This window comes from Mus pahari, chromosome 12 (assembly GCF_900095145.1).
Source record: "Mus pahari chromosome 12, PAHARI_EIJ_v1.1, whole genome shotgun sequence".
Lineage (NCBI taxonomy): Eukaryota > Metazoa > Chordata > Mammalia > Rodentia > Muridae > Mus > Mus pahari.
The window spans coordinates 44,517,395-44,529,419 of record NC_034601.1 but is presented as its reverse complement, the minus strand read 5'-3'; the positions used below and the strand labels follow the sequence as shown (position 1 = coordinate 44,529,419).

The 12,025-nt window shown below is 38.5% G+C and overlaps 1 protein-coding gene across 10 annotated transcripts in view; it reads left to right on the top strand.

Annotated features, from left to right (window-relative positions):
- The window catches only part of Bbx (BBX high mobility group box domain containing), a 240,376-nt gene that overhangs the window by 68,522 nt on the left and 159,829 nt on the right, over positions 1-12,025 (top strand). The window contains exon 1 of one of the 10 annotated variants that reach the window (XM_029544299.1): positions 498-753. The exons of the other annotated variants lie outside the window; for them this stretch is intronic. The gene's annotated coding sequence lies outside the window, so the exon portion shown is untranslated. Of the gene's footprint in view, positions 1-497; positions 754-12,025 lie in introns of those variants that run through there. 10 annotated transcript variants of the gene reach the window in all.

The following is a 12,025-nucleotide window of genomic DNA, read 5'->3' as shown; positions in this document are numbered from 1 at the left end:
CTATTCAGCATTATTTTTTAAATAGAAAAGCATTTACTTTTTCTTCAAGGAGTTTCCTAAAACAAACAAACAAAAAAAAAACACTCCCTATTCTCTGCTGAATACTTTCTGCCACCCTATATCCCAGAGCTGGGAAAGGCTGGGGCCTTAAGCTTCTGGGCTGCGGTGGGAGGGAGAGGGGGAGGGGATAGTCACAGGTCAGAGTAGAGGTGGATTGGTAGAGCTGGGGCTGGTGGGAGTGGGAAACTTACATCATTTCCCTGCAACTGGAGGCCCTACTTTTCCCTGTGTAATAATTCACTAGATTGACAGAGATTCGTAAAAGAAAGAAAAGGAACGACAGACCTGATACTCCTGTTCATAAATCCGTGCTATTAGATGAAACTGTCAATAACTAACTAGAAGCCGCCAGGACTGTCTGTGCTGCGCGCTCTCTCCTCAGCTCAGTTCCTTTCTGCTCCGCCCCATCCCTGCTTTCTCTGCTGTTCAGATCAGCTTCCTGCTTCTCTGAAAGCTGTTCTTTAGAGCTGGTCTGCCTTCACCGAAAGCATTATATTTGAAAGACTAAGGCAGGTTTTCTGAAAGTATTGTTGATTTGGTTTTCTTTGGGGGGGTGGAAAGCGAGGAAAAGACTTCTTAGAAAAGAAAGAGGCAGGCTGAAAAAAGCAAAACCATCATGAATTGTGTTGTCACATCGTGCCGGTGTCACAACCAGCTCAGTAGACTGCTGCACTGAAAACATTTCTGTGAGAGGTATGTGCTTGGAGAACGAAAGGTGACTGACTGTTGGCTGCGGACAGAATTGCCCGTCCAGCAGCTGTTCAGATAGCTGTACAATCGCAATTCTTCCGTTTTGAAATGGAGAGGGCAATCATTACTCGAAACCTAGTGCAGTTAACTAGCTTAATTGTTAAAAAATAATTGTGTGTTCTGTCCCCCGCGTCAGAACCCCCACAGCCCCAGTCTGCCTGGGTCTAGTGAAATCCAAGGTGTTATTCCAGACTCTTTTGGTGGCGATTGTCAGTAAACAAGATGATGGTCTTTAATACCTGTCTCATTATTTATGAACCACATGACAAAGATTAATGAGAGAGACTTCGAGTGGCCTGGAAGAAGTCTCAGACTCATTAGGCGCTTTCCGAGCTGGCAGATGGCAGAGGTAAAGGAAATGGTTGGTGTTTTACCATAATCTGAAGTGGGAGCTTTAAAGTTTAGAGGGCGTAGTACATGGTGATGGAAAAATCTGGAGGAGTCACTAAAATCCAGAAGCCTAGCCCTTGACCAGTGATGCCTGCCCAGAACATTTTGAATACACATGGCTGTGTCTTTTCCAGGACGATCATAATGTTTTTATTCAGTAGCCAGGGACAAAGATTATGAATAACAATATAACCATTACTGAAGGAACTGTGGGGCATTTTACTAAAAGCCAGGATATTCTATTACAGAAAAGTTTAGACAAAAACAAAAATAGGAAAGTAGATAATTTATTTCATTCGTGATTAGATAAGCTACTAGTGGCAGAGACCATACAAACCATGAAGTATTTTATGCTTGGTTTTAATTTTTTTTTTTTTTGTTCTGGAAGAAACTAGAATTCTTGAATGTTTGCATTTTTTTTCCAGTTAGTAACATTTTAAAATTAGATTACAGTTTTTGCCGAATGATGGTGTGCATACTCTTGTACACCACTAGCACAGAAATCTTGAAAACTATTGTCATGAATAGATAGATGCTAAGTATCATAACCCAAACTTAAGTTCTATTGTTTAGGAGACTTTTCTTTCCTTTAAAGGAGATTTAACTTAACTTCTCAAATATTTACAAAGAGCGAATCCTCATGGTCATGCAAGATAATGCTGATTTGTAAAAAGGTTGTGGAGCTCTGGGTTGTTAATCAGTGGTTGGAAAGTTGTGGTTCAGTTCTTATCACCACAGAAGAATGTGAATGAATGATTCTAGCTCAGAAAAGATACAGGAGGTAAATCCCATGCAGATTTCCAAGGAGGAAGTGCCCTACATCGTGCACTGACAGGTGTTGCATTTACTGTGGTCATTTTTATCTACAACTGCATGTTAGAAACCCAAGTAGAGTTTTTATTACCTGCTATCACCTATTTTTTTTTCCTATAGGTTCTCATTTAATTGATTGGGGTGGGGCCAGTGTATTGATAGTTTTGAAATCATTTCCTCTTATTTCTAATGTAGTCAGTTTTTAACAGTCGCATCACCTAGACATCCAGGTTTTGATTCATTTTGAATGTTGTCCTTGTGGTCACCAGATCTGCTTTGGCATGTGTTCTCTTAGGTCTGAACTCTGTCCGACACAGCCCATCAGATATTCAACAGTATTTCCTTCCCAAGACTTAACCTCTTTAGGCTAGACATTTCTAGCTCCATCATCAGTCTTTAGAATTCTGTCACCATTTTGATGACTCGGCTTCTTGGAGTTGGGCTTATATGTCACTATCACTCTTAGATAGATGGGATTGATGGTCTAGGACTGAAGCTATGTGGTGTCCATCACAGGATGCAGAGAATGTAGAGGTAGACCAGTGTATAGCCGCTAGTTCTAAAACTTTGGGTATTTAGTGGTTAAGTTGACCTTGACACTTTTGACTGCATGAAGTCAGCTAAGGCTCTTAGTCCTTTTCACATGATTAAATTAGTCCTCTTCTACTTCGTGCTTGTTGGTTTTCTTTTCCGTTGTAGTTTTAGGATTTACAACTATGAAACAAAGTGGTAAACCCCCAGTGGACATGAAGAGTAACATAACTGCACTCAGTGTCAGGTTTTTTTCTTTTGTTGAGTGTGCATTTTTGTTGTTTGTCTGTTTGTTTGTTTGTTTATGAGATAGGGTCAAACTTAGCTTGTTGATCCTCCTGCCCCATCCTCCCAGGTGGTCCTGGGATTACACATGTGTATCACCACTCTTACATATAGCAGCAGTTTTTAAAGAGTAATCTGTGGATTAATGTGGGCTTAGAGTTTATCTTGTTCATTCAGCCCTTCTCTCCAATGATTCTTTCAATCATTACTCAACGCTTGCAATTCATAGTTAAGAATCCATTTGACTTAACAACTTGTCACAATGTTCACATTAAGTATTTCATCAAATGTTTATCTAGAAATAGATTTATTCTGTCCAGAACATTCTACTGGACTACTGGCTTAACATTAAATATCAAAAGGAAATGCCTTTATCATAACACTTTTTTGAAATTTTTTATTTGATTTATTTGTCTGTGTGTATGTCTGTGTACACACTTACTATGGTTTGTGTGTATACATCAGAGGATAACTTTTGTGAGTTAGTGTTCTCCTTCCACCATGTTGATTCCTCAGTCAAACTCAGGTCACTGGTCTTAGAAGCAGGCACCTTTACTCTGTGAACTATCTCACTGCCTCTGTAAAACACACTTGATGAAAATAAGGAACCGTTTTGTCAAAGAACAGGTGACTTATGTAAGGTCACGCTGTTGGCCTCTGCAGAGCCAGCTTGCTGCACCCTGCAGTGTTGCCAGTGTGCAGCTCTAGTGCCAGTGCAGCTCATCAGGGTTGAATGGCAAGCAAACCTGAAAGGAGGCAGGAAGCTTCGCTGCATTGATTCTTCACTTTCTTGTTTTCAGATACTAATATTTAACCCCAGAACATAGTAGTATGTGGTCCATTCATGGATTTGCTTTTCACTTACTATTCTGTCCAAAACAAAAACGAGAGAAATAATTAATATTACTAAGTTATCTGCAGAGAATAGTTTCTTAGAAATTTGGGTATCTTGGATTTTTCAGGAGCTCTAGATAGCTCTAGATGATATCCCCTATCATCTGTCTTCCTTGTTTCCCTCCCCTCTTCCCTCTTCCACCTTCCTTGCAGTCTCTCTTGCCCCACCCCGTGCTGGCATTTCTGCATGCTCAGTGTTGATGGGAGAGTACCATCAGTCCCCTGAGTAAATCAGTGTGGGGAACTTTTATATAGTCAGGCCAGGTACAAACGTGGCCAGTCTCCAAAATTGCAGATGAAGAAACTGAGGCTGTAGCTCTGTGTGTTTTGCACAGTACTGTACATTAAAACATATTTAGTAAATGCTAGGGTACTGCCTGGCCACCCACCTTACCCCTATCCCTTCTTTCTTTACCTAGGAATTGGATTTTACCTTTCTTATTCCCAGGTTTTTGCCTGGGGCACTCATTGCTTTAACAGTGTTGCAAATGGAACAGATTTTTCAAGAATACCTATTACTTTAGAAAGGCTTCGGTGATACTGTAAGAGCTCAGATAACTAGGTTTATTTTTCCTTCTCTTGACTTATAGGAAAATAAGCTCCCTTTCCCCTCCCACTTTAAAAAATTGATTTTAAACAGTGCAGTAAAGAAGAAGAAAATACTTTCCAAGACTGAATAGGCTTGAGCCCATCTGTTTACTTTGCACAAGGATGTCTACATCTTCTTTAGGGTCCAGTGAAACTGATGGTCCTACAGAAGCAGTCTGTTCATCAGCGGTAACAAATACAATTACATTCACTGTACGGTACTTATAGGGAAAGAAACTATACTTTTAATACATTTCAGAAATATCTCCAGTAGCAGTTAGAGAAACAATGGCTTTTACAAGAACACTTAGACGGCTAGTCTGTTCCCCCAGTGTGCCCGCCTGTTACTAGTTCACCTTTGCACGGCTTGTCCCTTGTCTCACCTTCTGAAATCCATTTCTGTGAATACTCCATTGGTTAGCCATATCTGTGCTTTTAACTAGTTTTTTTTTTTTTTTTTTTTTTCCCCTTTCTGGAAATAAAGGTTGAATGTTTTTAGAACCAGGAGCCGAGTATGTAAGGGCCATATAGAACTGTATAGTCTTAAAGACATATGCCAAATAGGTGGAGGCATGATCTCTAGCAGGATTAGCTAATTCTTGAGCAGTACTCAGTAGGAAGGATCTACATTTAAATAAAGAACTAAAACACCGGTGAGAGGGGATATGGCTGTGTTCAGATTGTATATCTGTGACATTAAAGACTGAGATCAAACACCATAAAGACTTAAAATCCTGACCTGTCTAAGTATCTGTTTAGACATTGTTTATAAACTATTTTCTATGGCTTCTTAAAAAAAAAAAAATCACTTTTTATATTATGTGCTCTTTCGGTCACTTTTTGAGATTTCCCCATTATTTACATTGTTAGTAGAATGGATGGAGAGTATCATGCTTTAGAAAGAATGTTGGATACCTAACTTTATTTTTTTATTTTTTCGTTTTTCGAGACAGGGTTTCTCTGTGTAGCCCTGGCTGTCCTGGAACTCACTCTGTAGACCAGACTGGCCTCGAACTCAGAAATTCGCCTGCCTCTGCCTCCCAAGTACTGGGTTTAAAGGCATGGGCCGCCATGCCTGGCCCAATACCTAACTTTAAATCAGTAGAAAATGTTATCTGTTCTCAAGGGACTTAAAAATCTGTAAAAGGTTCACATATTTATGTGCACATGCATTTAAACAGTTGGACACACACGTACGTCTGAGACTGCCCTTAAAGCCTACTAAATGGCAAAGAATTGCAAGAGAATGCTGTATTGGTTGCTGAGAAAATAGGTAAAAGTCATAGTTAACGAATGACCGAACATTTAACTAGAATTATTATTATTATACTTCATATTAGGAAAGCTCCAGAGAAAGTAGGTGGTGAGCAACAAGTCAAATAATGTATGACTTATAGTCTGAAATATAGCACGCTGATTTTATTTTACCTTAAGTTTGAAAAGTAACAAGATATATTTTGTATGGTTTTTTGTCTATTAAAACATTTCATTTGGTTGGGTTGTATTTGAAGTTGTATTGGTACCCTGTTCATCATGTAACAAGGGTCTACTTTAGTTTGAGTGCTTATGAAACTTTCTTAGAGAAGATGTCAATGAGATTTTGTTTTTTAAAAGATGTATTTATATAGAAGTGGATGCTCACAGTCATCTATAGGATAGAACATAGAGACCCTAATGGAGGAGCTAGAGAAATTACCCAAGGAACTGAAGGGGTCTGCAACCCTATAGGTGAAACAACAATATGAACTAACCAGTACCCCCAGAGCTCGTGTCTCTAGCTGCATATATAGCAGAAGATGGCCTAGTCAGCCATCGTTGGGAAGAGATGCCCCTTGGTCTTGCAAACTTTATATGCCCTGTACAGGGGATCCCCAAGGCCAAGAAGTGGGAGTGGGTGGGCAGGGGAGCAGGGTGGGGGGAGAGTATAGGGTACTTTCTGAATAACATTTGAAATGTAAATGAAGAAAATATCTAATAAAATAAGTAAAAAAAAGATTTATTTATTTATTTATTTATTTATTTATTTATTTATTTATTTATTTGTATTATGTATGAGTACACTGTACAGATGGTTGTGAGCCTTCATGTGGTTTTTGGGAATTGAATTTAGGACCTCTGCTCTCTCCCGTCAACTCCACTCACTCTGGTTGACTCCGCTTGCTCCGGTAGGCCCTCTCACTCTGGTCCAAAGATTTTCTTATTATTATAAATAAGTACACTGTAGCTGTCTTCAGATACACCAGAAGAGGGTGCCAGATCTCATTATGAGTGTTTGTGAGCCACCATGTGGTTGCTTGGATTTGAACTCAGGACCTTTGGAAGAGTAGTCAGTGCTCTTACCCGCTGAGCCATCTCACCAGCCTGATAATGAGATTTCATGAGCTCTTGGGTCTTTTTAGCTGGGAGTGGTAGGAGGAAATGCAACTGCCCTCAAGAGAAATAGAATGCCTTGAAGAAACAAGAATTCTTACTCTGGCTAGAGTTTAGAAGTGAGCATGGTGCAATTGGAAACCAGAATTCATGGGATTTTGTATGCACTGAGAAGGCTTATAAACATGTTACTAATGTTGAAGTTTTAAGAGAGAGATATAGATGTTTGGGGTTGATTGGGGTTTTATAGAGGCCTTTTTTGTTTCCACAGGAGGATGCTTTAACCAGATGATGGTCCCTGGGATGTGAAAAATGGACTGACTGACTGTAATCAAGGACTTGGATAGGTTAGGGTAATATGATTACATATGTGATAGTAAATGAGGCAGAATAAACCTCACTCTGGCGCGTTCATTTTTTGGTGGGTTGAGTGGTAGAGTGATATCTTAGCCCGTTCAGACTGGTATAACAAATGTAGATTGGAGAAACTACCAAAAACCAGAAGTTCATTTCTTACTCAGGGGTTGAGGCCGACCATCTCTTGGCTCATGAACTGCATTTTCTTATTCTGTCCTTTCACAGTGGAAAGAGCAAGGGAGCTCTATGGGTTCTTTTAAAACATGAAGGAACTACTCCATGTGTGATTTTTTTCTACCCTTCTGACTTCTTTGTCTAGTGACCTCATCCTAAAACTCCTCATCTCATGGAGTAGGAATTCACCATAAAAATTGTAGATGGATGTAAGTGTTCAGATCATAGCAAGTGACAACTACAGAAACAGGGAAATCCCCAAGAGAAGCACATCTGGGGCTTTAAGGGGGAAAACATGGTATGTTTAAATTCCAATATTGAAGTGTCTGTGAGATAAGTAGGTTGAAGTACTCATTTAAAAGTAAAATATGTCTGGGTTTTGGAAGAGAGAAATGGGCTTGAAATACAAATTTGACAATCGTCCGCATGTGATACCTGAAGCCCTTAGATCAACTCAGGAAAATAGAAGAATGAAGACTGACTGAGGAACTCCAGCCCAAGGCACTGCAAAGGACACAGCCCACACAGGGAGCGAGAAATAGAAGCCCACAGCACAGGCGCGTGCTGTGGTCATTGCTTCTTACTAGTTCTGCTTTAGGTTTCTTGTTGAGCTATTTACTGAGGTACAGCAGACTACATATTACTACTACTACTGCATATTATACCCATGCCTGTCACTTGGGTTCTACCCCTTTTCACTTGCTTCACATGGCTTACAGTGCCACAGCCAGTGCATACCACAGTCAAGACTCCCAGCATCCCCACGACCCCTGTCATTGCCCATACCGTAGATGCATCCACTTGCTTTCTCCTCCATCCCTTTACAATCTCTCGAAAACAATATCTGTTCATTTCTATGATTTGTGTCATTTCAAAGCTATTTTAAAAATAAAGTTCTGTAGTATGTGGGTGGTCTCTTGAGACTGACTTTTGGACTCAGCATTATTTTCTGGTGATCCATGCAGATTGTGCATATCGGTAGTCTGTTTTTTATGGCTCACTAGTATTCTTAATCTGGAAACAGCATACTTTATTAATTTTCATAAAAACATATAGGTTAATTTGGATATGGAACTATCATGAATAAAGTTGCTGCCAATAGGCATATATATTCTTTTGTCATTACTTAATTGATTTTTTTGTGTGTTTGTCTGTGTGTCTGTGTCTCTGTCTCCATGTATGTCTGCTTACTGCAGTGCCATCTATTTAGAAAGCTGTCCTTACTCCATTGAGTCACTTTTGTACCTTTCTTAAAAATAAGATGAGATAGGCTGGAGAGCTGGCTCAGCTGTTAAGAGTTAGGTTCACAACCAAAAATAAGATGAGAATATTTGTGTGATTTTAATTTTGGGTCTCTAGTATTTCATTGTTCTAGATGTTTCTTATAACAATGCATTCTTGATTACTGTAGCTATATGTCTTAAAATCAAGTAGGTTGATTTTTTTCCTTTATTATTATTTTTAATTGTTTTTAGCTATTCTAGTTCCTTTAGCTTTTGTTTAAAATTTGAAATAATTTTGCAGTATCTACCGCCTCTACAAATATTTTACTGGGATTTTTTTTTTTTATTGGAACTATTTTAAATCTGTGTATCAATTTGAAGACTGTCTTGGTATGTGTTGCTTCGGCATTTGAAAAATAGTGTGTATTTGCTGCTGTTGGGTTAAGTAAGTAGTCTATAAAGGTCAACAATATATTGTTGATTAAGGTCATTGAATTATTGTCTATGTTGGTTTTCTGCCTAATTGTTCTGCTAATTACTAAGATAAGAGTGTTGCTGTTTTTCACTGTTGTGAATTGCCTCTAAATCCTTTTGGTTCTATACATTCTTACTTCCATGATTAAGATTGGCATCTTTGTGATGATATGATCCTTTTGTCATGTATAATGTCCTTCTCTGTCTTTTATAATTGCTCTTGTTGTGAAATGTATGTTATCTATTATATTTTATATTATAGATCTTATATTTTGAGCAGCCTTTGTATAACTTATATATTTACTTTTAATTTACCTATCACTGTAATTTGAATTGGTTCTAGTAGATCATACAGTTATACTGTATTTTAATGTCTACTGATATAATTATTATATTTACTTCTCCTTTGTGCTTATTTTATAATTTGTAATATTGTGAGCTTTATTTTATTGGATGTGTATTTTGCCTGCATGTATATCTATGTGCCAAGTGCATACAGGACTTGTTGAGGCAAAAAGGGCTTTGAATCCTCTGGGACTGGAATTACAGATGGTTGTGAACCATCATGTAGGTACTGGGAATTTAACTCAGGTCTTCTGAAAGAATAGCCAGTGCTCTTAACCACTGAGCCATCTCTATGGGCCCTGTATTATTATTTTAAATACCTTTCAGTATATATTTAGAAATACATCAGACAGTCTTAGGATTTTATCATAATTTACAGAACCCCAAAGAGGAAGGAAGGCCTATGATATAAATCTGCATTTCAAGTCTTTTCTTCTTTATATTTCAGGGTTCTTCCCTTTTATTCCCTGTCTGTTTATTGAATTTCTGTAGCTATCCATTTAGAGTAGGTCTGTTGCTAAATGTTTTTCTGAATCCCCTTGTGTCTGAGGCTGCCATTGCCATTGTTTTGTCAGTCCAAAGGATATTTTTGCTGGGCATAGCATCTCTTCTCTTCTCTTCTCTTCTCTTCTCTTCTCTTCTCTTCTCTTCTCTTCTCTTCTCTTCTCTTCTCTTCTCTTCTCTTCTTTTCTTTTTTCTCTTTTTTTCAGTATTTAAAAATGCACAACTTTTGTCATGTGTGAGTTTTGATGAGGAAGCTGTTGTACTTTGAGCTATTCTTTCTGTACAGATTGACTTTGCTTTCCTGACGCATGCAGTATTTGAGAGGAAGGAGAGGTGATTGATTTTCATAAGTTTGACTTTGAGTCGGTGCCTGTGTGTAGAAAGGGATGTGGTGTAGCCAAACTTGGAAATTTTTCTATTATTATTTTATGGTCCTTCTTTCTTTTCCCCACCTTTCTGGATTTTCAATAAGTTAACTGTTTCACAGTTCCCCTGAAGCTTTGTGTAGTTTTTTAAAAAATGTACTTTCTTTTTTGTTTAGATTGGTTAATTTTTGTTCTATTATTTTTTCCCCTGACTCCTGTATTCAGGTGCTAAACCCATTTGTTAAGTTGACTTACTGTGTTTTTTCTCAGGTCCAGAATGTTATTTTTGTTCTTTGTTATATTTTGCTTCTTTGCTGAGATATTATTATTCATTTGTTTCTGCAATTTATAGTTAGTTACTCGCTGGTGTATTTTATATTGAATTCTAACGTGCCTCGCAACTTTGCCTCTCATACGTATATATTATTTAAGTGGAGATGCTATTGGTTTTGGTGTAGGTGACTTGGTTGAAACTTGGATATTTTGATGTTGTGTCGCAATGCTGTGGTTCTCACTGAAACATCATCCTTGTAATTTCTGAGAATGATCTAGCTGTAGGAAGAGTTGGCACCATATCATTATTGCACTCCCATCTATCCTTCTTTGACATCAGAGGAGGACAGAGACCCCGGCTTACTGCTGGGCAAGGGAGGAATTCCTGCCCTCTACTAGACTTCTGCTGATTACATCCTAGCTGGAAAGGATAGAGGGGCTTCACTGTCTCTGTCTGCTTCCATTGATGCGAAGTAGGATGGGAAGTGGAGAGTTGCCTCATTACTACTAAGCAGTGGTCAAGGTTTTGACTGTCCCAAAGAGTGTCTCCATGCAAAGAGACAGAGTTACTGAAGGTAGGTGGCTAGAAGTTCTGTGTCCTATCCTGACGATACTTGTGAATGATGGGGATTCAAATCCCTAGTTCTAACCCGTGATCCTCTGCACTGCCTCAGTCTGTGTGTTGTGGCTTACCTTTGTAGTCAGTCAAGGGCAGAAGTCTTTACTTGGAATTTTCTGGCAATAATAAATGTGGGCCCACATATTTTTTTTTTTCTTTTTCTGTGAGATGTTCGGCTTTTATAGAATAATTATTATTTAGTTTTCTTGGTTGCTATGCTACCCCTTTCTTCATCCTTTGACTAGGACCTTAGGTCTTTGCTCTGTTGTTATTTCTGGATGGTCAGCCCTTTTATTTTCAAAACTAGAATACATAAGGTAAACAGAAAAAGAAAGCCAGAGAATTCCTTGGTGTGTTTCTTGGGCCCAGAAAGCTCTATCTGGTTTGCCACCTAGCATCTTTTTAGAATATATATATGTGTGTGTGTGTGTGTGTGTGTGTGTGTGTGTGTGTGTGTGTGTGTGTTGATAACTATGTAGCTAAGATCTATGCTGTACTTAAACTCAGAATTTTCTCTCAGCCTTCTAGGTATTTGTCTAGCATTTTTAAAAATTATATTTAGTGAAAAAATAGATACACACATATTTCTCTGTCATTCTGGAAGTGGAATTCCTTCACCTTCTTTTCAATATAGCAAAGAAAATAAAATCACTTTATAGGTAGATTATAGAGAACATAGCTTAGAATCCCAGGTGGAATTATTAACATTGTAGTGTATCTTTTGAAAGACAGGAGTCTCCTTTCAGGCAATTTAGGTATCTTTCTGCTGAAGACCTGAGTTGCTGCCTGATGACAGGCAGTGAGTGACATCGTGTTCTTTGATTTTTCTCTCCATGTGCTATTTTGGTCTTGGTTTTGTACATACAGTAGAAAAAGAAATTTATTGGGTAGGATTACACCTTTGTAATTCACTTCAGTGCCAGAGCGGTTCAGTCAATTCCACTAGCCTTAAGGTCAATGGACCAAATGCATCTGGTCAGCCAACTGAAGGAGTGCACTCCTTATAAAGG